At 34.2% G+C, this 25,912-nt stretch overlaps 1 protein-coding gene across 1 annotated transcript in view; it reads right to left on the reverse strand.

The window, feature by feature from the left end:
- Nucleotides 1-25,290, reverse strand: part of LOC111053741 (ATP-binding cassette sub-family G member 4) — a 46,383-nt gene extending 21,093 nt beyond the window's left edge. Inside the window, exon 1 of the mRNA XM_039429485.1 lies at nucleotides 24,716-25,290. The gene's annotated coding sequence lies outside the window, so the exon portion shown is untranslated. The remainder of the gene's footprint in view (nucleotides 1-24,715) is intronic.
- Between the last annotated feature and the right edge of the window lie 622 nt (nucleotides 25,291-25,912).

Genomic DNA, 25,912 nt, shown 5'->3' on the forward strand with positions numbered 1-25,912 from the left:
ATGTAAGGTCAAGGCCCACTAAATATCCCCTTCATATTGAAATGCAGAATAAACTGTGGCATTTTTTATGGAAAAATCAGAGGTAATAAAATGTATAATGATAACAATGAATGATTGTTTCATACTCAATCGTCAAAAAGATCGGAATTGAAGCTATAATCAGTAGTGGCAATGAATACGGTACTATATGGCCTCTTTCACACGATAGGAGACGTGCAACTTGAACACTGAACAGTGTTCTCGTTTTTTTGTCGAAGTACATTGAGTCAAATCGTGTCTTTCACATGGTGACTCCTATCCAGGAACCTCGTTTTGTCACGTCTTTTCCCCTCGAGGCAAGCAGAGGCAAGATCTAACAACTGTGCCGACGTTTCCACAAAGTATGACTCATCACTTTTTTCTCAAAGTCTAACTTCCTTAAAAATATAGATAGAAGATTTCTGATTTCGGATTTGGATTCAGCGACCCCAAATTCTTTAAAGCGTAAGTCCCGTTTTCGAAAATATCCGAAAACAAGGAAGTTATGGCTGTTTTTAATAAAGCTTTCTATTATCATATAATTATACGGTAAAAACGAACAGGTACTGTACTATACAGTACGTAAGTACTCTAGCTATTATAATACAACTCACACTGTATTCGTGTAGGAAATTTGGTAGGTTATTTATCTTGATTTCTGAAATACCCCAAAATAAGGAAGTAAGATAACTTTGAAAAACCAAAGTTTTCCTGCCGATTGAAGAAACATTAAAAATTAGTCTAAGACATATTATGTCTTAGAATAAAAACGTGTAACAAATATCAGATCACTATTCAAGCTATCAAGCTTTTCATAAATTTCATAAGTTTGTGTCGACGGTATATGACATAAAAGGCAAATGCTCGCGCTTGGTCCATAGTTCTACGACTGAGGAATGAGGATTTAGGTCAGCAACTAAAATCGACAAGCCATGATTGTCAATCTTACTCATGATACAAAGCTTTGTACTATGATACATGGTTTTCATTCCGTATCATTCTTTAATAAAAATAAAACAAGATTCTGGTTTCAAAAGCATCAAAGTCGCCAGGCTGGTCTGAGCTATTCATGACTTTTTTCAGTATGCATTATCAATTCAGCAGTTCTAATACACAGACATCACTACTTGGAATAACATGACAGTCTTCGAAATTCATCCAGATCTCGGAATCGATCATTCACGTAGACAGATCCCGCCACACCAGATATCCTGGAAAATCAAGAAGAGAATCTAGGAAAATTGAAAAACCATAAAAGAATAAACTGAGAGCATTTATTTAAAGCTTCTTGGACTTCTTATGGTCAATCGTCAATAATGAGTTGAGAAGAATGTGGTTTACTGCGTGTCTCAGAGTTCAGACTGGGTTAATTCATTCAATTATCAATTCAATTCTCAAATGAACGTGATGATCTTCGGTAATGGAGTGACAAGTGCCTGATTGGTACTTTTCTCTTGAATACAAGAGAATATGTACTATTATTATTATTCAACTAATAGGTACTACTCTCTTAGATATTGAAAAGCACCTGATAGGATCACCGCCTCTCCCAGAAGTAAATGTTCATCTCTCCTCTCATGTACTAATCATTATCACTCTCATTATTCACGTTCCAATTGATAATTAACCACATGTAAAAAATTCTCAAAATTTTACTTGGATTATTACATACAATGATTCCTGGAGTTTAGCATATAGTAGGCCTACCTACTTGACCATTTTCCAACAAGTATAGGTAGAGACATATCAAGCTCAAGTTACAATTATTTCATTTATCAAATTGCAACAGGCTACCGTAAGTTTTTATATTTATATTGATATTGTTTACCTGTATCCTGATAGGAGATCCAGTAGGGATGATTTTCCTGCTCCTGAAGGTCCCATAATAGCAATTATTTGACCTGATTCAAATCTGCCTCCAATGTTGTGTAGTATAGTTTTTGAGCCTAGAATAATATTGAAGGTGTTTGATAGAATTTAATAGGATGAATGAAGCAGAGAAAATAATAACAATGGAATGATTGATAATCATTAAACGAATGATAATATTATTTGTCCATTAATAATAATTATCAAATGACTGAAAATTATTGGTGTGGATAGTTTCAACTGTCACAAAAAATAATGAACACTTTTCTTAATTGCATTGCTATGTAGAAAGGTTGCATGAATTTGTAGGAGAAGCACACTTATGCTCCTTTATATCTTTCGGTTCCTTTTTGTACTGTGTATTTGGTGATGAGAATACATTAGCAGTGCAGCTGCTCATTATTTTTTGTTCAGATGATAAAATTATGATTGAAATATGATTATTAATTTGTAATCCACCTGCTCACCTTTTCGGAAACCCTGTGAAACAGAGTAGGTGAGATTGTCGAAGCTGAGTTCGACTGGCTCCCTAGCTGCATGCCTCGAGAAATAGGTTCCCGCTGAGGTTGACCTCAGCTCTGTTTCCAGTTCCATATTGATGCCTCACCTGCAACAATAATAAACAATGAAATTGATGAATATCACGAATTTTAAATATACTCATAGATACTCATAATTGTGAAAAATAGAATGGGAACAAATATTATAATTCAGATTCATTCATTTACATAGATTACAACAATATACTGGCTTCCACACTATTCATATAGTTACCAATAATGGAGTATAATGTAGCTCTCAGAAGCAGCTATATATTAGTAACTCATACTTGAGAACTCCTCTCTCACACACTCAAACCTTATAAAAAATAAATTTATTTATTAACGAAATGTTTCGGCTATATGATGCCATTATCAAATGATGGGAAAATAACTCAAACCTTACTTCAGTAAATTTTTTAAAGTATTGTAGGGAAATGATAAAACGCTTCGAAGATGAAGAATAACTATGCAGGAGATGCAATTAGAATAACAATGATATTGTATTGATATTGAACATTAGTTTTGAACAATAGGAATGATTAGATTGTTATCAGCGGAATTTAAACAGATAACCATCGCTTCTTGGAGAAGAATATGTTATGAAAGATCCCTCTCCACTCAACCACTCAACCGAAAAAGAGGGAGGAAGGGAGATTTTGGAGAGAGATAGAGAGATTGAAGAAGTTAGGGAAAAAGAATGAGAAAGAGAGATTTGGAATAGGTTGGAAAATATAATTATAGACTAGCTCATTATAATGATTTGAGAAGTATTGTTCATTGGTAGCCTAAAACATAATATATGATATTATATGAATTGAAAGGAATTGTCTATTGGTAGAGTTATTGGATGATCAAAGGAAATTGATAGAATATTATTGCTTGATTTGTTGGCAAGAAAATCAAGAACATTTCATAGCTCCGTGAACTTGTAGTGCACAAGTCCAAAAAAATGACAATAAACTATGAATTTTGTGTCGGCAGAGTACCCCAAAAATTCTGTAGAAGCACCGTTTTTTTTTAAACGGTGCTTGTACAAAATTAAAATTTTGGATATTCTGGCGACACAAAATTCGTAGTCTATTGTCAATTTTTTCGGACTTGTGCACTACAAGTTCACGAAGCCACATTTCTAAATAATATTCTATCTGGAATTTTACTAGAATATAAGAACATCCTTCTATTCCTTTCTGGGTTCTTTATCAACTATTAACATAGGATAAGCAACATTCCTTTATTCTACGACAGACATTTTTTACAACCTCCGATCTCATATAATCGGAAAGGATGGGAGGAGGTAAATGACCCTCTAGTGCTCAGTAACTGTTCATTTCGAATAATGGCTTCAATATTGCATTAATATATTGTTTCAAATGACACTCAATAAGTGATATTGAATGAATTCTGTTTAAATAGAATGCTAATTCATGAGAGCAGGGTTAGTAGCTAATGTAAGGTCAAGGCCCACTAAATATCCCCTTCATATTGAAATGCAGAATAAACTGTGGCATTTTTTATGGAAAAATCAGAGGTAATAAAATGTATAATGATAACAATGAATGATTGTTTCATACTCAATCGTCAAAAAGATCGGAATTGAAGCTATAATCAGTAGTGGCAATGAATACGGTACTATATTTATGCTCTACAAAGTCTATTCAACAGAAATAAGTAATCATTGCTTTTGTAATTCTGCCTACAATCATTGAGTGGGATTGAATTCTATTCATTTTGATAAGACATGGGTCAAAGCTTAATTGACATTGCTATTCTCTATGGAGGAACAATAATACAGCCCAATTGGACAGATGTTGAGTTAATGAAGAGAGACTTTATGGCAAAACTCATTTTCATTGTCAAATAACTGATTTTAATCTTTATGCTTTCAAACTTTTCTTAATTATCTTGAATTTCTCATTATTCAATTGTTATACAGTAATTATTGTTTCCATGAAAAAATATATCTGAAAAAGATTTGATCATTATCATAAACTGAAAAGAATCAATAATAATAATTGATATAACATCACATATACGAGAATAAGTAGGATCACAGAAAACCGTTACCGTTAATGTCACGGCGATAACAAAGATTTCTAACTCTGCTTTCACATAATTTTCACAGACTATGTGAAGTGAATGCACCTATGAATAATATCATAAATAGGTAATTTGGTCAATGTAGTCCAAAACCAATTTTGTTGTCAAAACCTTGATGGACACTTGTTCAAGTCTCATGAAGGACTTGAAATTGCACATGAAAATCGATCATTACTATTTATTTATTCAGTACGGTAGTTGAACGGCATGGATGAATGAATGTTGTTTGAATAAGGAAGGTAGGAAATAAGGTAATAATGTCGCTCCACAAGAAAGATGCAGTTCAATAACCTAACTTGTACTAATGTTGATGTTTGAAAGGAATGAATGGAAAGGACCGTCGAAAATGCAACATCTTATGTTGCACTACAAGATCAAGTGGCGAACAGGTTTCTCAACCTTCACTTTCCTTGGAATTCTTTAAACAAATAAAACAACCTGCTCGAAATGAGGCATTTCCACTATCCCTCTCAATTCTTGTGGTTTTTTTTCAGATGTATGGTAATTTGCCGCTTTAGAAAATTACTCAATGTCCCCTGGAATGCAACCTCGAATGCAGACTTAAAGAGGCAGGCACTAAGCACTGTCATAGTCAGGATAAAAAATAAAATGCAGAGGACTAATTGAAATATCGTAAATGGCCCGATAATCCAAAAATTGGATTATCGTCCAATCAAATGGTCGTTTTTCAGGAAACAGCCCCGAAAGAATTTTTCTCTACGGTTCTATATGAATTTTGGGGCGCTGAATTCCAATCTGGAATTTGCTGACACGTCAGAGGGAGGCTTCACCCCCAAAACCCATAAAATTTCGGCCTTTTTTTATTTTTCCATTAAATCTCGAAAACTTCGAGTTTTTGGAGAAAAATCATTCATAACAAAATTGGAGATAATGGAATTTCCAATAAATTAATTGGTCACGCAGGATTTTAGGATTCTACCATTTTTGGTTCCGGAGCTACGAAATTTTCAAAAAAAGGGTATTTTTTAAGGGGTTTTCAAAATTATGCAAACCTACCATTTCTACCCTATACAACTAGAATATTTTTCCAGTATTAATATGAAATCACACATCACGTAAAAGAAAAATTAATTCTGAACGGGAATCCTTGAGAATTTTCGAATTTAGTAGTGGGGGAAGGGGGAATACAACTAGAAAGAGAAAATCATGTCCTACAGCCCAAATACAAATATTTTTTATAATACATTTCCAATGCCTTCCTAACAAAAAAATACATATTTCGGCTGAAATCATCTCAAGAGGGTGATTTTCTATGAGAATCACCTGTTAGAAACATTTATTTACAGTATTTCCTAGTGAGGGAGTACGTCATAGGGGTACGGCAAGGATAAAAACTTTGGACACTTATAACCCTTGACAGAATGATCATATCTCCTTGTACTAAAGCTCATTCTTCTCAGCTCTTCAAGGCGGTTTAAAAACATATATCATAACTGAAAATAAGAAAATCCTCTTCCAGTGTATTTTAGTCCATATTTAAATACACAGAAAATGGCCAATTTCTATATTCAAAACTGTGTATCTCGCGTAACCCGGAATGATAAAAATGGTACTTGGTCTTGATTTTAAGAACAAAATCTCCTCTCTCATGTGAGGTAAATGAATTTTGTGAAAATATAATCGTGAAGTAAGATACGTTTGTTTCAGAAAATCAAGAAATTCGCTATATTTTCCTCATTTTGACAGTCTCGACAGTTCTTCGATAATGAACATTCACGCAAGATGGGCTGAAGGCATTGTAGCTTATGGAGCATATAATTCTCTTCCATTTGAGACCAATCGCAAGTTTCTATCATATATCTCACTCGTTTTAGAGACTCTTGAATAACAGTGGAATCGCAGAAAAAATGAAAAATAAAAATAATCAATTTCTCAATTGGTTTCAACTTCTGAACGGTATTGAAATCAGAAAAACGATTCATGGGAGCAAAAAGAGGAGAAAATTCTCCACAACCTTGACTTCTTTTTGAATTTTTCTCTGAAGTGTTTCACACGATATGCAACTTTGAATATGCGAGAAATTTGTGATATGTTTATCATTTTCACAGTATCACATATTCAAAGTTGCGTATCTTGTGAAATACTTCAGATAAAAAATCCAAAAAGAAGTCAAGTTTGTAGAGAATTTTCTCCTCTTTTCTCCGTTTTTCTGATTCCAATACCGTACAAATGTTACATCCAATTGGAAAAATGATTATTTTCATTTTCTCTTTTTTTCTGTGATTTTACTGTTATTCAAGAGTCTCTAAAACGAGTAAGATACATGATAGAGACTTGAGATTGGTCTCAAATGAAAGAGAATTAAATGTTCTATGAGCTACGTTGTCTTGAACCAATCTTGCATGACTGTTTATCATCGAAAAACTGTCGAGACTGTGAAAATGTGGAAAATATAGCAAATTTCTTGATTTTTCGAAACAAACGTATCCCACTTTACAATTATATTTTCACAAAATTCATTAACCTCACATGAAAGAGGAGATTCTGTTCTTTGAATCAATACCAAGTACTATTTTTATCATTTTGGGTTACCGAGGTACACAGTTTCGAATATAGAAATTGGCCATTTTTCTGTGTATTTAAATATGGACTAAAATACACTAGAAGAGAATTTTCTTATTTTCATCAAATTTCAGTTATGACAAATGATTTTGAACCGCCTTGACGAGCTGAGAAGAATGAGCTGTAGTACAAGGAGATCTGATCATTCTGTCAAAAGTTATAAGTGTTTAAAGTTTTTATCCTTGCCGTACCCCTATGACGTACTCTCTCACTAGGAAATACTGTGATTTAATGTTTCTAACAGGTGATTCTCATAGAAAATCACCCTGTTGAGATGATTTCAGCCGAAATATGTATTTTTTTGTTAGGAAGGTAGTGAAAAGGTAGTATAATAAAATATTTGTATTTTGGCTGTAGGACATAATTTTCTCTTTTTAGTTGTATTCCCCCTTCCCCCACTACTAAATTCGAAAATTCTCAAGGATTCCTGTTCAGAATTAATTTTTCTTTTACGTGATGTGTGATTTCTTATCAATACTGGAAAAATAGTTGTATAGGATAGAAATGGTAGGTTTGCATAATTTTGAAAACCCCTCAAAAAATACCCCTTTTTTGAAAATTCGTAGCTCCAGAACCAAAAATGTTAGAATCCTACAATCCTGCGCGACTATTCAATTTATTGGAAATTTCATTATCTTCAGTTCTGTAAATTATGATTTTTCTCTAAAAACTCGAAGTTTTCGAGATTAAATGGAAAAATAGAAGAAAGTTTGAAATTTTAGGGGTTCTCTGGGGTTTTGGGGGTGAGGCCGCCCTCTGGCGTGTCAGCAAATTTCAGATTCGAATTCAGCGACCCAAAATACATATAGAACCGTCGAGAAAAATTATTACGGGGCTGTTTCCTGAAAAACGACCACTTGACGACCATTATAAGATTGAATATTTTGTTCATTGATTATATTATTACGTTGTTTTAAAAAGATCTGGCAACGTTGCAGACTTTCAGAGCTAGAAAAGTTTAGCGCCATCAACCTCACGATAGTATAAATATTAAGATTAATATCCTTGAAATGATTTTGATAATTATATCGATGTGCGGTTCTCACCATTTATCTCTCATTCAATCTCTGTATCGAAATCAGTCAAATTATCCCTGTGAAAGGAATAGTAAGCTGTCTCCATAATTTTCACCAACTCTGTATTATTACAAGTTGCGGATTTCAAAGATCAATACAACAGCTATTGAGCGAGTTCTCCAAGCCAGGGGGTCACTAGTCTAAAATTCAATAATCAATAATCAAACAATCATATCTAATTGGGTAATGAGTGCCTGCCTGGATATAAGAGTTGAAGCTCACTTCTAGAAGAGGGCGCTGAACAAAAATACAAGTTCGCTTGGCAGTGTTGAGAAATTTCCAGTCCTCCAGCTCAATTTACAACTCAACCTTGCTGTGCTGACAACAATCAAGTCCATTATTTCGTCACTTTGGTCTGGTCTGTGTACTTTTGTGATTAGCAAAACGTCTTATGCAAGTCCCACAGTACAGCAGCTACATCAATGATCTTCTGATCTACGCCCTTCTTCCAAAGATTGACACATGATTTTGGGTCAAGGTCATTTGATCTATAGGACTGATAAGGATTGATAAAATGAATGCGTATCTACAAACGCACTTCTTCATACTTTTTAGTCATGAGAATAGAAATCACGTTTGCACGTTTCCACTTTGTTTGTATTCTCTTATCACTAACTGAATAACATAAAATCACTGAGCAAATAGAAAGTAACAAAAACTGCTCTCATGAATGACTATGGCCAATTAACAGAGTCTCTAATTGCAATATTGCTTTCTGAAACTAAGAACAATAATAGATTGGAGTCTATAGTAGGGAAAAACACGATATGTCTTTGAATGACTCATAAATTTATCACTTTTCCATGGAAATGTAGTTGATTCATGTGAAATAGCTAGGGTTCTGACCTGCTGTCAGGGGAGGGGGGACGATTAGGATGACGCATATTGCGTACTTGAAATTCTCGAGTTCCAAGGTTCTGAAAAAAGGTCAGCAGTGTTTTTAAAATGACTACTGACCACATCCATTGAGATTCCCAATTTTTTGAGGGGGATAGGTAAGGTTTAGAAGCTGAATTTTTTTCTAAAGTTTGGGTAGGTGCGGGAATTAACTTGAGGAAGTCAACTCCTGGTAGTGAGAACTGAAATAGATTTGTGGATGGAAATTATTTTCAACATTGCATTATAATTCTGCTCTCATAATTTTGAAGAGCATTCTGATTTTTGTTCCATGGATTCAATCCTATCACGTTTTTCGTATTATTATCCTCTCTCCAATACTAAGGGCCTACAGTATTACAACTATAATCTACTTGCACTAGACTACTATATTACAACTATGACGCATTTTATGACTCGTTCCACTACTTAATTCTACTATTGAAATACTTTTTAATTCTCACGAATGAAATACATAATATTATCATATTATCATTCCAAAGATCAATTCCGTCAGTTGAATCAACTGAACCTTTTGTATAGGATAAGGTGGATAAGCTGAATTGCCTATCAAACTGGTTTACATCAAGGTAAACTCACTAAGATGACCACACAATAACGTGTGCATATCAACAAAGCACTACAATTCACGAGACCAAAACCTGTTTCAGATTCCGATTGAATCTTATGGTCGGCACATTTTTCTATTGTATCATTAACATATTTCTCCATTTATGCTATCTTGATTCAATATAATGATGATTCAATTAACTTTTTTATAAAGAAAATTCCCAAGTAACTGAAGAATTTCAATTGCTATAACTAACTGTAAGCATGTTTGAATAAATTTTATATTATTGTATGTAGCGCATATCTTGTTGGACTCAAATTCGGTAAGAATTTTATTTTTAAAGTCTAAATAGTTGATAAGGAAATATTTTCCTGGCATTCCTGAATTGAAATGATTATGAAATGAATATTACAGGCTGACGTCCATCTCTATGACTGACTCAATAAAATAAGGCCAAGATTAGAACTATTGGACAACAACATCATACAAAAAAGGTTATCACTCTTGCCTGAAGATAACAAACTCAATCATGATAGTTACTCATCACTTTCCTACTCGTTGTATCTGCAACTCAACTTGAACGTTGAGTTCAAAACGAAGGTCATTCAAATAATCTTTATAATGATCATTTTCTAGGGAGATTCACTACATTCTGCCAGCATTGGTTCAATGAGAAGCATTGATGTTAACTATAAGAAATGCTGACTGAAGTAAATCTCACTCCTAGAGTGGCCTGTTATAGGCCCTATATGCATACAACATGTATATATATATACCACTCCATCAGGTATAATTTACGAAGATAAGACATCGCTAGTTTGTGCTGTAATTATCGTTGAGTAGAGTCGTGACAGCTGAAGAACAGTGATTGCTCTGCGTGGCCCAAATTCCAAATAATAGACAGAAGAGTGTTCTCAAATCTACATTAACATTGGATAGAAGAGATGTGTCATGCAATTACTATTCATTAGCGTGCAGGCAAGTTGATGGAGAAAAGAAGTACTGTAATTTGTGATTTGAATTAGTCACAAGACGCTAATCACCGAGAACTCACTATTTCACTGCTAACATTCGTGTGCTTGAATTGTAATGCCATTGTACTGCATAGGTACCTATGCATAATAATAATAATAATAATATAATAATAATAATAATAATAATAATAATAATAATAATAATAATAATGAGTTATTCTATTCTATTCAATGACAACTTATTTATTGGCACGAGAGAGCAATGTACTCACTATTGCTTTTGGGTTTAGACAAGTATGAACACTCTTGAAACACGATTCTTGTAATCATATCAGTTGAATTTTCCGTTCAAGAACTATTTTTGGATGTTCTTTCCATTTTCATCTCCAGTTGTAGTCATGATACTCTCTCTCGATTCAAGTATTGAGATATAACTTTATTTTACAATGCTCTTTCATAATTAAACGAAGTGAAATATTCGATATAGATAAGAAATCTATAGAAGTAGAAATATAGTAGATAGTAGATAGATATAGAAGTGAAATATAGATACGGTCTTTTGGAGGAGACGATAGGCTGTCGGTACCATCCAAGAATAGTATAATATAGTTTATACAATATCCTTGGGTCCCATCTACCTAAAAAGTAGTCGTCATCACTCATCATCATCTCTCTCACTCATTATAGTCCAGTCACTATATACATTGGTGCATGCAATTTATATTGTAGTTCTGATTTTTTAATATATTATTTGGGTACATAAGAGAAGTCCAGAACAAATTTCTTCATGCAAAATTTCCTTGTGCTAGAAACAGGGTGGCCCAAAATTTCGTATTTTCGGCTCATATTCCAGTTTTCAGCTATTTCTGCCAAATCTCGTAATCGGACAGGAAAATTTGCTCACGCCTTTTTTCTAAATTATAAAATTCTGAATAAAATGAGATCATTCAAAACTCTCTATCTCCAATGACTACTGAGTTATGAATTTTCAAAAATGAGTGAAATTTGAAGAAAAATTCAATTTTGATGAATTTTAGTTTTTGATCAACAATATCTCCCGATTGTTACCATTTACATGTATAATTCAAAATCATTCTGGGCGTATTTTTGTGCCTCACAATCTGAGATCAGGTAGAGCGCTCTATCTCATGAAGATTTCCAGGTAGCCTACACCTGATAACAATGCTCCTTGTATTGTGAGAAACACCTAATTTTCAGCTTCAACCATCATCACCAACTACATAGTCTTCACATTCATATTTCGCACAATGACAACTTCATAAGATTATGTTCTATGAGTATCACCCGTTAGATGCACTTCATTTCAGTATTTCCTAGTCAGGGCCGGCCCAATGGGTGGGCGGACCGGGCGGCCGCCCAGGGCGGCAGGTTTTGAGGGCGGCAAATTTAAAAAAACAAATAAATGATAAATTCATAATAATGTGAATAGTAAAATTATATAAGAAGCTTTCCCGAACTCGAGCTAATGATGACTTTTCTAAGATCAACAATGTCCCAGGGACATGGGTTCCTGAGCGGTCTGAGTGGTTTAGCGAACATAAAATAGCTCAACTCCTAGATCTTGAAGAATTGGTGAAGGAATTTCTCCATGCAAAGGTCAGTCGAGTTCTACTTAATTAAACAGGTGTGTTTAACAAACTTGTGTTGCAGAAATTGTAGTTTTAATTACTTAGAAAGTCAAGTAAGCCAAGTTATTCTCTCTTGCAGTCTATGTCTGTGCAGAGGCTAAAAATAAACTTTCTAGTTTTTCGATTTTTATATCATCAAGCTATCAAAATGAAAAAGTTTTCTCAGGAAAACATTTTTTATCGATCATTACTTTTTGAGATATGAGCGCCCAAAGTTTTAATTTTTTGGACAGAACATTTCAAATTCGATAAGAGGTAAATCCATGAGATTCAGAGGATAAATCCTTCAGGGTATTGTTGATTGAATAAAACAAAAAATGTCTTGAAATATAAATTGTTGAAAAACTTTTTGTTTTATTCAATCAACAATACCCTGGAGAATTTATCCTCTGAATCTCATGGATTTACCTCTTACCAAATTTGAAATGTTCTGTCCCAAAAATTTAAACTTTGGGCGCTCATAAATCTCGAAAAGTAATGATCGGAGAAAAAATGTTTACCTGAGAAAACTTTTTCATTTCGATAGCTTGATGATATACAAATCGAAGCCTTAAGCCGAATCTTAATCCTTAAGGCTATGCAAATGCTAAAAATAAACTTTCTACTGGTGATATTTTTCAAAATTTTTGGATTTGTATATTATCAAGCTATCAAAATGAAATAGTTTTCTCAGGAAAACATTTTTTCCGATCATTTCTTTTTGAGATATGAGCACCTGAAGTTAAAATTTTCGGGACAGAACATTTCAAACTCGGTAAGAGATAAATCCAAGAGATTGAAACGATCAACTCTTCATGGTATTGTTGATTGAATAAAACAAGAAAATATAAAAAAAAATTCTGAAAATATCATTTTCTGTGAAAGTTATTCAATTTACCAAAAATGAATCAAAAACGTTATTTTTGATCATTTTTAGTAAATTGAACAACTTTCTTAAAAATTGATATTTTCAGGAACTTTTTGTTTCATTCAATCAACAATACCATGAAGAATTCATCCTTTGAATTTCAAGAATTTATCTCGTACCGAATTTGAAATGTTCTGTCCCAAAAATGTAAACTCTAGGCGCTCATGTCTCAAAGATAATGATTGGGAAAAAATGTTTTCCTGGGAAAACTTTTTGATAACTTGATAATATACAAATCGAAAAACTTTGAAAAATATCACCAGTATGAAGTTCATTTTTAGCTTTTGCACAGCCTGTTTCTCATTGTGTACATGTTTGGAACATAAAAATAGTTTAATCAGATATTATTTGTTATTGTTCCCCAATCTATATCTTAGTATATAAAACCGAAATGGCACTCACTGACTGACTGACTGACTGACTGACTGACTGAATGACTCACTCACTCACTCACTCGCAGAACTAAAAATCTACCGGACCAAAAACGTTCAAATTTGGCAGGTATGTTCAGTTGGCACTTTAGAGGCGCACTAACAGATCTTTTGGCAATATTTTAACACTAAGGGTGGTTTTAAAGGGATTAAAGTTCGTCTTTTAGCATGTATATTCATCTTATTCTCTTAATTATAATTGAAAAATGTCCATACCATATGTTGATATAGAACTATAATCTAGAGAGAGTTCCTCTTCGAAACAGTTGTTAACTTGTAACTAAATTAATAATTTTGTCAGGTTGGCATTGAGTTGAGTTGACTTTGTTAGGTTGGCACCAAGTTGAATATTGAAATGCATTTATCGCGAAAAAATTGATTGGGCACTGCTACTTCAATCAGAGCTATTCCTGGGAACATTATATTACTAGCCGTCAGGCTCGCTTCGTTCACCATATCCGTTTAGCCAGACGTTTAGTCTGGACCCCCGACTGGATCGTCCTAACATATGATCGTCCTACAAATGAAAAATGGATTTGGGAATTTTATCAGAAGTATTTCAAAAGACATGCAGCTTTGAATATAGAAATTATCCATTTTTTGTGCATTGGAATATGGGCTTAAGTACACTCAACAATAAATTCTCCACTTTTCGACCGAATTTGACTTATGATGCATGATTTTGGACCATCTTGACGAGCCGAGAAGAATGAAGTGTAGTACGATGAAATCTGAGCATTGTGTCAGAAGTTATAAGTGTTTGAAAGATCCTTGAGGTGTCCTTAAGCGCGCCTCTCCACTAGGAAATACTGAAATGAAGTGCATCCAACGGGTGATTCCCATAGAACATAATCTCATGAACTTATGTCATTGTGCGAAATATCAATGTGAAGACTATGTAGTTGGTGATGATGGTTGAAGCTGAAAATTAGGTGTTTTACACAATACAAGGAGCATTGTTGTCAGGTGTAGGCAACCTGGAAATCTTCATGAGATAGAGCGCTCTACCTGATCTCAGATTGTGAAGCACAAAAATACGCCCAGAGGGATTTTGAATTGTACATGTAAATGGTAACAATCAGAAGATATTGTTGATCAAAAACTAAATTTCATCAAAATTGATTTTCTCTCCAAATTTTACTCATTTTTGAAAATTCATAACTCAGTAGTCATTGGAGATAGAGAGTTCCGAATGGTTTCATTTTATTCAGAATTCTATAATCTAGAAAAAAGGCGGGAGCAAATTCTTCTCTCCGATTACGAGATTTGGCAGAAATAGCTGAAAACTGGAAAATGAGCCGAAAATACGAGGTTTTCGGCCACCCTGTATCTAGCACAAGGAAATTTTGCATGAAGAAATTGTTTCTGGACTTCTCATATGTACCCAAATAATATATTGAAAAATCAGAACTACAATATAAATTGCAAGCACACCCCCTTCTTTATGTCTATATTGACTGGACTACTAGGAACCCACGCAAAAGAGGAGGTGTATTTCTTTTAAACCAGGTGTTTGATAACTCCAGGTGCTTGATTGGACTAATCAAGTTTAGATTAGACTAACCCGGTTTCCAATGAAACCAGGATCTGATCTAAGCGTACACCTTGGCTAAAATAGACGGAATGCTTCGATTACTCTAGGTGTTCGATTACACCAGGTTGTCTAAACGATACCTCGTCTAATCAATACACAGGACGTGAAATCCACATTCACTCGTTAACTAAGATACTTCAAGTCATTCGAAGAATGAAGTACAGATAATTTTTTTATAAATAATTTGATGATGACCGTTTGACAGCTGAGAATGAATTAATAAATTGAGAAAACGCAATTCCCTCCCAAAATTAACTATCTTTAACTGTGAAATTCGAAATCTTTTTTCGAGTAAGCCTAAATTCGTAAGCCTAGGTTTCTCTGCGATGACGTAATCACGCGAAAGTCTACTGCAGCTATTGCTATGGATGTGTTTTCTCTGTCTTCACGCGTGCAACTCTCTGTGATTCCCGCCAATTCAGCAATGCGTGATCCCTCTGCGCGACGCACTCAAGTCTGCGATCCCAGACTTTTGCGTGGCACGCAGTAGTTATTTGCCAATAGTCGCCATTCCACCTTCCTCCATTCCACAATCTTCTAGTGATAAGAGGTGTTGTTAACAGTGGCGTATCCAGAAAAAGATCACAGGGGATCATAGCATTGACGTAGGAAGAACCTAAACTTTTGGGGGTCACCGGGGGGCGTGATGGTATTGAATATCCCCCACGAAAGGTGTGTCCGGGGGCTCTCCTCCAAAAAATGTTGATAATATACCTTCAGATTAGTGCGATTCTACGTGATATCCACTGAATTTTCATCTCATTCAATATTTCGTTCAAGGTTTTTTTTTGTTCAAGTTGACTAATTATTATGTCGATTTCCCTTTGAAAATATCATAGACCTATGATTTTTTTATTGAATAACAAAAAGAATGGAATTGCATTTTAGTAATTCAATTGTTTAAAAAATAATGATGTTTTAGTAACCTGAATAGGCCTACTCATTTCAGATTGGAAACTATAATTTCAGCTCACATTTTTATAGAAACTTCAACACCATAGTATTAGGCTTAGCTTCAAATTGATTCATTCACTATTTTTCAATTTCTCATATTTTTTCCCAAATTTCACAATACATCCCCATCTCCCTCCTGCATATGACACTGGTTATTATATAATGCAACTGTAACTACGGAATCCAATGTTGCATAGAATCCAACAGCATTGTTGATACACCAACCCAAACAACCAAATCAGCCATTAGCCATTTTCACACCGATATCTCGCCCACACAACAGGACAGGACAGAATTAACACTGATGGACAGTATTAGTATTAGAGGAAGCTGTGGTTCATAACTGCGCGAGGTTTACTATTCACAGAATAGTTCCTCATAAAACAACATATGTTGAAAGCCTAAAATATTCCCTAAACTTGGTTTCATTATCCAACGGATACATGGAAATCAAAATTGTAAGAAACCCTTCTTCCTCTCGATGCCTTCTTCCTGTCAATAAAAAGTTCAAAGGGTTTTCATTTACAAAATTCATTAGTAGATTTTCTTCATTATCCTCTTCGTCCAACATCAAAGCTACAGCAACTTGTCAGACATCTATGTTGTCTTTGACTGAAAATATAATCGCGCGCTGTGAGGTTGGTGCCAGAGAAAACACCCACTTTTTTATATGATTGCTTGATTTCCGCGTATCACTGATGACGGATCACGCAATAACGCTGCGTGGTTCAGAGAAACCTAAGCTTTGATGTCTGGGATCCCAGACTTGAGTGCGTCGCGTACAGGGATCACGCATTGCTGAATTGGCGGGAATCACAGAGTTGCGCGCGTGAAGTCAGAGAAAACACTACTTTCCTAGCAATAGCTGCAGCAGACTTTTTCGTGATTACGTCATCGCTCATCCCGCATCACGCAGTGACACTGCGTGGTTCAGAGAAACCTAGGCTTACCTTGAAATGTCATATTGCATTACGTTGCAGAGAGACTATTTTCAAATTTATAATAGGCATTATTCATGGGTGATAGAATCAAATGATGTTAATTGAAAAAAAATATTATATTCATGACTAATCAACAATTCTGTATCTTGATTTGGAATCAAATCAAGGAAAAACATGAATTCATGAACATCATTAAATCGAAAATGATCAATATCCTATTGTTCATCTATGTTTCATTCGTTGTTTTGGAAATTTGAGGTTTCAAAGTTTGATAGAGTATATTGATCCAGCTCTTGAACATTTTTCTTCGATGGATGATTAGAGTTACTCACCAGTTCTTCTCTAGGGTTCAAACCCTACTAATAAGTTAGAATTGGAATTCACGTTGAAAGGTGACCTTTGAATTCTTTAAAATAGTGATTTGGATAATGAATATTCATAGCATCAACTTTTATAATCATTTGTGAGATTCTAGACATAGTCAGCAATCAGCAAAAAATAGAATTTGTTGTAATTAGCTGGTAGCTCTCAAGCTGCTAGCTCTGAACAATCATCAATGAACTTTCTCATTCACATAGTAGCCTGCAAATTTTCACAAATCATTTCATTGGAATGATGATCGAGATGATCACGGAACCAAAATTTTGTTCTACTAAATGATAGATTACAATATTATTACTGTAAGTCCACTAATATAAGCTAGCCTGTCCCAAACTCAAACTTACATTATTGCCAAGGAGAATGTCAGCACTGGGCTTGAGCGTCGGTAATTGGAGATATGATGGTGGGATACTTGTGGACTCATAGTGTCAGGTGGGCTCCGAACCACCGGGTAGTGGTTTTGTCACTTATAATGCATGAGAGTATTACAGACTACTCTCAGAAGAAATGTCTTCAAGCAGGCTACGTTCCAACCAGAAACCAAAAGCACTAAGCTTTTCTCATATTTGCGATCAAATGGTTTAGCCTGCACGGATAATCATCATAATCCCTCTTCAAGTCTATCGTTCTATACATTGAATTGCGGCCAATACTCGACCAATCCAAGAAATTATATTACACAGTAACTTCAAGTAAGAATCAAAACAACTATGAGATGGCATTCATCCGACATGAAAATGTCGATTCAAAAAATCACAACAGATAAAATGCCCTGAAGTTACTGTAACGTCTATAAAAAAATTAGAATGAGAAATCGTAGCCGAAATAATCACCCAAACGTGTCAAATTACTCGATCGAATCAATATCGATGGATTCGTTGCAAATTCCACAAGATGGATAGGAGGAGCATTATAGCAGCACTATAACAGAATCTTGCACATTAAATAGCAGGACCGGTCTTGAATATTGCATATCAAAATTGTGAATAGAGTTTTGCAATACTCCAATTAGATTGTAGCTTAAATGCGTTCAACCGAATTTCAGCTGTGAGTAAAGCTCTCCAACACTTATTGAATGAATAGCCTTGAAACAGGTTGCCATTTAAAACGATCTGAAATTCAAGTTGTCTGTTCTTTCTGCAGCACTTTCATTTTGGAAAAGTTACGTTACACACGGAGAAAGAAGATTTTCTAATCTCTGATTATATATCATTTGATCAAAATTCAGCATTCTCTACAGTTCACGTAAGTGCCCCTAAAAATATGCATAATGTACACGAAAATCTGATTGAACTATTCGAGATTAAATCAGTGAATTTTGTGTTTTCACAAGTCATCACACGTCATTATTTTAAACAGTCAACCAAAATCAATCGAATAAGTTATGATTGTTTATAATTTAATTGGCAATCTTGACAACTTGATATTGAAGTTGGTGCCTCAATAGATTGTGATAAGAACTCACAAAAAGCATGAGAAATTGTGTGAAAAGACAAAACTTGGCGTAATGAGAAAAAGTAATCGGATTCTTGGAACAAAAATTACAACTCAGATACGCGTGATATCATACCTGCTAACTAGTTTTACAGTTAGCATCAGCCAAATATTCCAAATTGCTCGACCGATTGCCATGTAACAGCACTAGTTTGACTCATATTGGTGTTCTTAATACGAGTCTTTGAACCTGTTTCTGAAAACAGTGATACTACTGTACTTCTTCAATATAGATAGAGTTATCTGAGCATTTCAAAATTTAAAACGTGTCAATAAAGGCATATCATTAGGTATATTCGATGATATATTTCGTATTGCCACAAAGAATGTTTATAATCTCCACTAGTGTTTTGATGATATGCATTGCAATAGTTCAATAGCTTCGACTATGGACAATGTTAGAGGAGATATCAATAGCCTTGAACACTAACTTGACTTCCTTGACTCCAGCTCCAATCCTAATAAAGCATCAATCCAATCCACAAAGCTTTCTCTATGCCTAGCAGATAAAATTTTTGAAGGAATCTGTTATCAATAGTGTTTACGAGTTTGTGTTTCTTGAATAGTTCCAAATTTTCTCAAATAACTCAACATTATTCGTTAAAAGTGGTAATTGAGTGGAATATTTCTAATTAATTTATCAATTTAAGCCATCTAAATTCAAAATTTATAGTTTAAATGTTTATTTTGGACCAAAATTCTATAAAAATTGTACACGTGAAATTCTAACCTTATCTTGAACTTTGTCACCTATAGTCCAGTCACCATATACATTGGTGCATGCATATATTGTAGTTCTGATTCTTTCAAATATTATTTGGGTACATGAGAGAAGTCCATAACCAATTTCTTCATGAAAAATTTCCTTTTGCTAGATACAGAGTGGCCCAAAAACCTCGTATTTTCGGCTCATTTTCCAGTTTTCAGCTATTTCAGCCAAATCTCGTAATCGGACAGAAAAATTTGCTCTCGCCTTTTTTTAGATTATAAATTTTTGAAAAAAATGAGATCATTCGGAACTCTCTATCTCCAATGAGTACTAAGTTATGATTACAGGCAACCCAGTAATTTATCATTATGTCTCTCAGTAATTTTGTTCTTTAACCATTCAGCTCAAACTGGAAATTCCGCACACTTGAGAAAATGTAGAATAAAATTGAACGTGAATTGAACCTGAATTATTATTTGTACTGAAATTAGACGAAACGAAATTGAGCAATGTATTGCTTGTTCAAAGAAATTTTCACTTGTTCAGGACAACATGTTTATTTTAACATTGCGATGATAGACGATAGAGAGCTTATACAGTTTATTGTGAGAAAAGTTGAGTAAATAATTCAGTTCTGATTATTCATCCTCATTGAAATCATTATCATCAGATCCAATTTTCATTCATTTTTCTATCAGATGAGTCTGTTATTGGAAAATGATATTTTCACAACTTCAGTTGTGACTATTATTGAATGATAAAAATTCTACTCGAATACGGTATTAGGAGTAGAGTGAAACAATCTTTCCAGCCTACCAGTGAACACAAATAAGTAGCCTATATTAAATGAATGAACAAGAATTAGGTAGCTTTTTATCGTAGTAGTGGAAAAATACTACCTATGTGGTGGTATAATGAACTTATGTTTCATTGCAAGTGGAATAACCATAACTTGGTTTGTGAAAGTGGCATGTTACTTTCAACCAAATTATGAAATGATAATTGGAGGAGATTGGCTCCACCGTTTACACCTGCTCCATTTGTTTGATACGAGAGACTGAATGAGAACATGTGACACTGTTTTCTATGTAATATAATCATTCTCAAAATTATTCTATCCAATGACCGGAATGATAATTGGAGTTGAGAGAAATGTAAAATGTCTTCTCTGCCAACAATTACAAGGATAGTTGAAGTGATTAAGTATAGTGATATAATCTAAAAATGTTCTGTAATGCATCGCTGACTAACTTTCTTATTCAGCCAATTACCTATATGAACCGCTTGCGTATCTCAACTGTCGGAAAAACAAACTTTTTCTTCCATTTCTCAGGTTATGAAGATCCTAGGCTATGATTTCCTTGACTACACAGATGGAAAATGAAGCTTTCAACATTTTGTTTTCTTCTCTCAGTTTTAGGCTGTTAACTCGAAACCAATACAATTAATCCATAGGAGAATGATATATCAGCATGGGGTTAATTCATGACATTCATGATAATATTGTTGTTCATGACAGTAATTCAAATCGTAATATAGTACAAGTTATTATTAAGAGAACTGGGAAAAGACAAAAATACTATTTTGAGGGTGTTTTCATAAACTATGTATTCTGAGCCATGTTGGCTAACATCATAATACTATTACTATATGATCTTCTTAGATTCTAAGAGAGAACATTCCTCTAAACATCATCATATCTCCAAATAACTGAACTCATGAATACACAGTCTCTCGAATAAACCCATTTTAATCGGCTACAGATAGAAGAGGCTGCCGTCTTTTCTTGCACATCTAAGAAAACCGGAGAGACATGGGAAGCGGATATCTCTAGACGCCATATACAAACAATGGGGATAGTAACTTAGTTACAAGTGAGTTGGTGCACGAGGAAATGTTAGTTGTGCTGGGGTTTCACACCGTTAAGTCAGTACGTGACAGTTCAGCTTCATCTTCATTATAAATTCCTTGCACATAGCTTATTTGCCTTATTAGAACAATCTCTACTGAGATACAGGAGGCGCCTGTTTATTGTAAAACAACTTGCTGATTCAAGGTTAAATTTGTTTGAGTACCTACTGTGAAAGAGAAGAGGTGTATGATTGTCCAATCAAGAGAAATTGTAATGTTAAGATCTTTGAAATGAACAGATGGATTAAAGTGTAAGTTCTGTGTACAGTGAATTGTTCCAGCTCCAATCGTGAATTGTTCCATCACGTGACTAGTGCAAAATGTTCCCATGGAACGCCATTTCAAAATCATTGGTTCATGCTTTTGGCGCGCACATATAACGTTGATTTACACTAAAATGTGTCGTTTAGTAGCTGCGTGAATGAAGAAAGGCTGTTTTACAAACCTACCGTCTAGAAAAGTGTAAAATTCTTTTATTCCATTACTCTCAAATTTTCTATCGAGAAAAATTCATTTAATGAATTCTTATCAAACATCATATTGTTCAATTGTTGGTTATGTATTCTATGCTATGGTGAACAAACTATAATAATCGACCAATGAGAGCTCAGATAGTTGGAACTGTACCAGGTCAGACAATTTATCACACTTCGACTGTGGGGCAGAAAGCTGGAACTGGAACAGGATTCTGGATCAGAATCTGTCAAAATTCCTCCCATGGAACGTGGAACTTTTTACTTGGTAAATTGTGAATCGGACAATTTACCACATTCCACGTAACCTACACAGAACGGGCCCAATGTAGTAACTACAACAAATGTAATATTGAGATCTTTGAAATGAACATGGAAAATGGAATTGAAATATTACTTTCAATCAGAAATTGTTTCTCGTGGAAGTTGAACGGTCCCATCATACACATGTAACTCACTAATAATAATCATAACTTAATTTATTAAGCTCACAGAATAAAGAATGATTTCAATCTTTTGATTAATTAGCTCCGATTGGTTGTTAGGAACAATTATTGAATAATTATGCATGAATTCCTTCATGGGTCACAATGCAGAAAAATATTCAATTCGTTTCTTACAGAACTATTATCTATTATGACTTTTCAAGGGAATGGCATTGTGGCTGAATGATTTTGCCACTAATGGGATGAAATCAGCAAGATAAGACGCTACAAAGTGATGAAATATGAATTCATGCAATCTATTGCAGTGGAAAGGTCATTTAAGCAACAGTGGAGTGTATTTTCTCTAAATTTCATACGCTTTGTTCCTGATAAACTAGCTGCAACCTTTCTCATTTCCTTTAAACAAAGATAGGATGCTGCTTGATATTATAATAAATTATTATTATGCTTCACGTTCTGGAGCTGATTGTGAGCATCCCAATTATGAGTATCTGAAGACCCAAGGATCTAATAGGGAAAATGCTATAAATAAATCTAGGAGAGGAAATTATTACGTAAAAAAGTATAATATTGGTACAATCGAGTTACTGTTTGATAGATTATTGAAAAACAGGGAAATTTAATAGATAAAAATAATTGTTTCTGCCATCAGTGAATAGGACTGGAACAGATAGCCATTCTATTGACCATGTAGGATGTAATCAATCTATAAGGAACTTCTCCATTATTATTCCACCACTATAAAAGTTGATAGTCAACAACAGTGAAACTATCAATAACATTTCACTTGCGTATTTCTTCCCCTTCACTCATGAAAGATATCAACTACGACTGAAACGCAATTGCGTGAATGACTCATGAGAAAATGTTGTGACACTGGCAGTGATTGACTAATATCGAGTACTTATTTTAATATGGAGGATTAACTTGCATCTTTGATGAGTTCGAATCAAAATTGTTGTTCATGATAGATGGTACAAAGTATAACAATATAAAGTTTTGCTCGGATCATCTAAGATAATTTATTATTTCATCTGTAGATAATACCTAGAGAGCTCATCTTCATAAAACTAAAACTATTTTCGAAAGTTCTCAGTCAATAAGAAGGGGAAAAGAATAATCCATTCAAAGATTGTTTTCATTTATCCTCATTTCTATTAATAAAAATTCTATAGACCTATAATTTCTATTTCTATTGGTCTATAAAAAATATTTGAGCATTGATTCTTTATTCTAGAGAGAAAGTATGTGTAGCTTATATTTACTTGGCTTTGCGATATGATTAGAGTGCAATATTTTTGTGATTTATCTAGTTTTCCAATCGTCAAAATTTGAAATTCATAGTGTTTGTTGTTTTTAAGTAAAAATGGACTAAATTTCAGAAAAGTGAAATCATAAACCAATTTCGAACTTTCAAAATGTAATCTAAATTTGGGAGAGAAATAGTACATGGAGTATCCTTAGTTTTTCTCTCTTGTAAAAAAAAGAATGAATGACTGCAAGAGAAAATTGAATCTTGAATGTTCCCTCCAATAATGTCCCATGGAATACAATAAATGATCTGTGGTGCTCAATATAAGGTGGGATTACTTGTTTATTCATTCAACTACAAACAAACAACAGCTTTGTAAGTCCTAATTCGGTCTTAATCCTATATCAGAATCAGAAATACAGAGCTTATTATGTATGGTGTCATCCTTAATAATTGATGAGAGGAGTCTGGAGAGGGAGAAGCTCCCTTTAAGTAATAAGCCTCTCATTACAGAATAGGATGGTCTCTATCCATCGAGTAATAAGCCGTAAAAAAGTTATAAACTTCCAGAGCTTCTGTCCGAATGTTGTTTACGTATTTTCAATTATTTAGGTATCATCAATAATTTCAATATATATTGTTCACTAAGAATTTTTGCTTACTGGAATCGATGATCACTTGCTATTCTAATTGAGCTGTGATGACAATGAAATAATTTTTATTTTTCTTGTTAAATTAATCAAGTTGAAATTGTAGATATAATGTTTGTCAATCATGTTTTGTACTCACTTTTCATACAAAGAACCAATAACTTGAAAGGTTTCCACTAACAATACATTTTCTACATGCACGCAACCCAAGTAATAATATCATTTTGATACACAAATTTTAACATTTGAAACCGTTATGAATATAACAGATTCCACTCCACTATAAACTTATCGTGAAATCGCTTTAGGCTACTTACCTTGAAACTTGGCGAGCGAGCGATGAAATAAGAACAGAAGCTCAGGTAAACAATAACAAAAACACACTAACTGAAGTTAACAAATAAAAAGAACAATGGAGTCAATTTGTAATGTTCTGAATTATTGTTGTGTGTTTTGTTTTCGCGAATGCACACGCGCTTCACAATAAACGCAGAGATCAACAAATTGTTAGTGGATAGTTGGTGAAACGTGGCAGTCATAAATTGGAGAAAAAATTTAAACTGATTTATGGAAGTATCTGTTGACGAGAGACATGCGCGCACGAGTCTACAGACTAGACTACTAACTACCATCCGCTTGATAGATCCAAACACGACTGATCTCTTGCATTGCAAGGATTAGCACTGAGCCACTGAGTGACTTGTGACCTCTGAGCTGTTCAACGGCGCTCAGCTACTCAATGAATGCAGCAACAACCTCTCAGCTCTCAGTAGGTCTGTCTCTCTTTGTCGTCTTTCGATGTTGTTTGATCCCCTGATACACCTTCAAATCATTCGGTCCAGTTTTACCTCCACCATCAACAACCAATCGATGTATGTGTTTACGATTCATGTGTGTAAACTATGTATGTGTTTATCGTATTCATTTCATTGTGAGCCAAACTATGTGCACGCGCATTCACAATACTCCTATCCACCCGGTTTATTTGCTGAGAGAGACTAACCTTCTGTTACAAAGTTCAATTGATCGGTGTAGCCTCTAGGCTCTAGGCTGTAGGTTATCAATATTATTATTATTATTTGATAAACTAATGAACAAGAATCAGATCGGATTTGGTCATCTGTGAAGGTTTTTTGGAGTTTGATGTTAGAACAATAATAATGCTATTGTAATGAGTAAAATTACCGTCGTCCAAGGACGTACAACTTCTTGTATTTTTCAATTCCTGTTCATCAGAACAATATTGTCAACATTCTCCAAAAGTCAGTTATTCTTAGAAAGAAAGGTACAAATAAAACAATAATCCATATTCTTTTCTGAAACTTTCTCGCTTACGAAACTCGCCTATATCCTAACCAAGTCTCTATAATCGATGAATAACCAAATATTCATAAATTCTGATAAAAATATAATTTTTCGCAATCCTGCACGACATAATTCAAAGAGAAGTGGTGATTGAATCAAGCCTGAAAATCTCTTTCCACTTTTTGACGGAAAATAAAAAAATGCTGGTG

This window comes from Nilaparvata lugens, chromosome 5 (genome assembly GCF_014356525.2).
Source record: "Nilaparvata lugens isolate BPH chromosome 5, ASM1435652v1, whole genome shotgun sequence".
In the NCBI taxonomy this organism is placed as follows: Eukaryota; Metazoa; Arthropoda; class Insecta; order Hemiptera; family Delphacidae; genus Nilaparvata; species Nilaparvata lugens.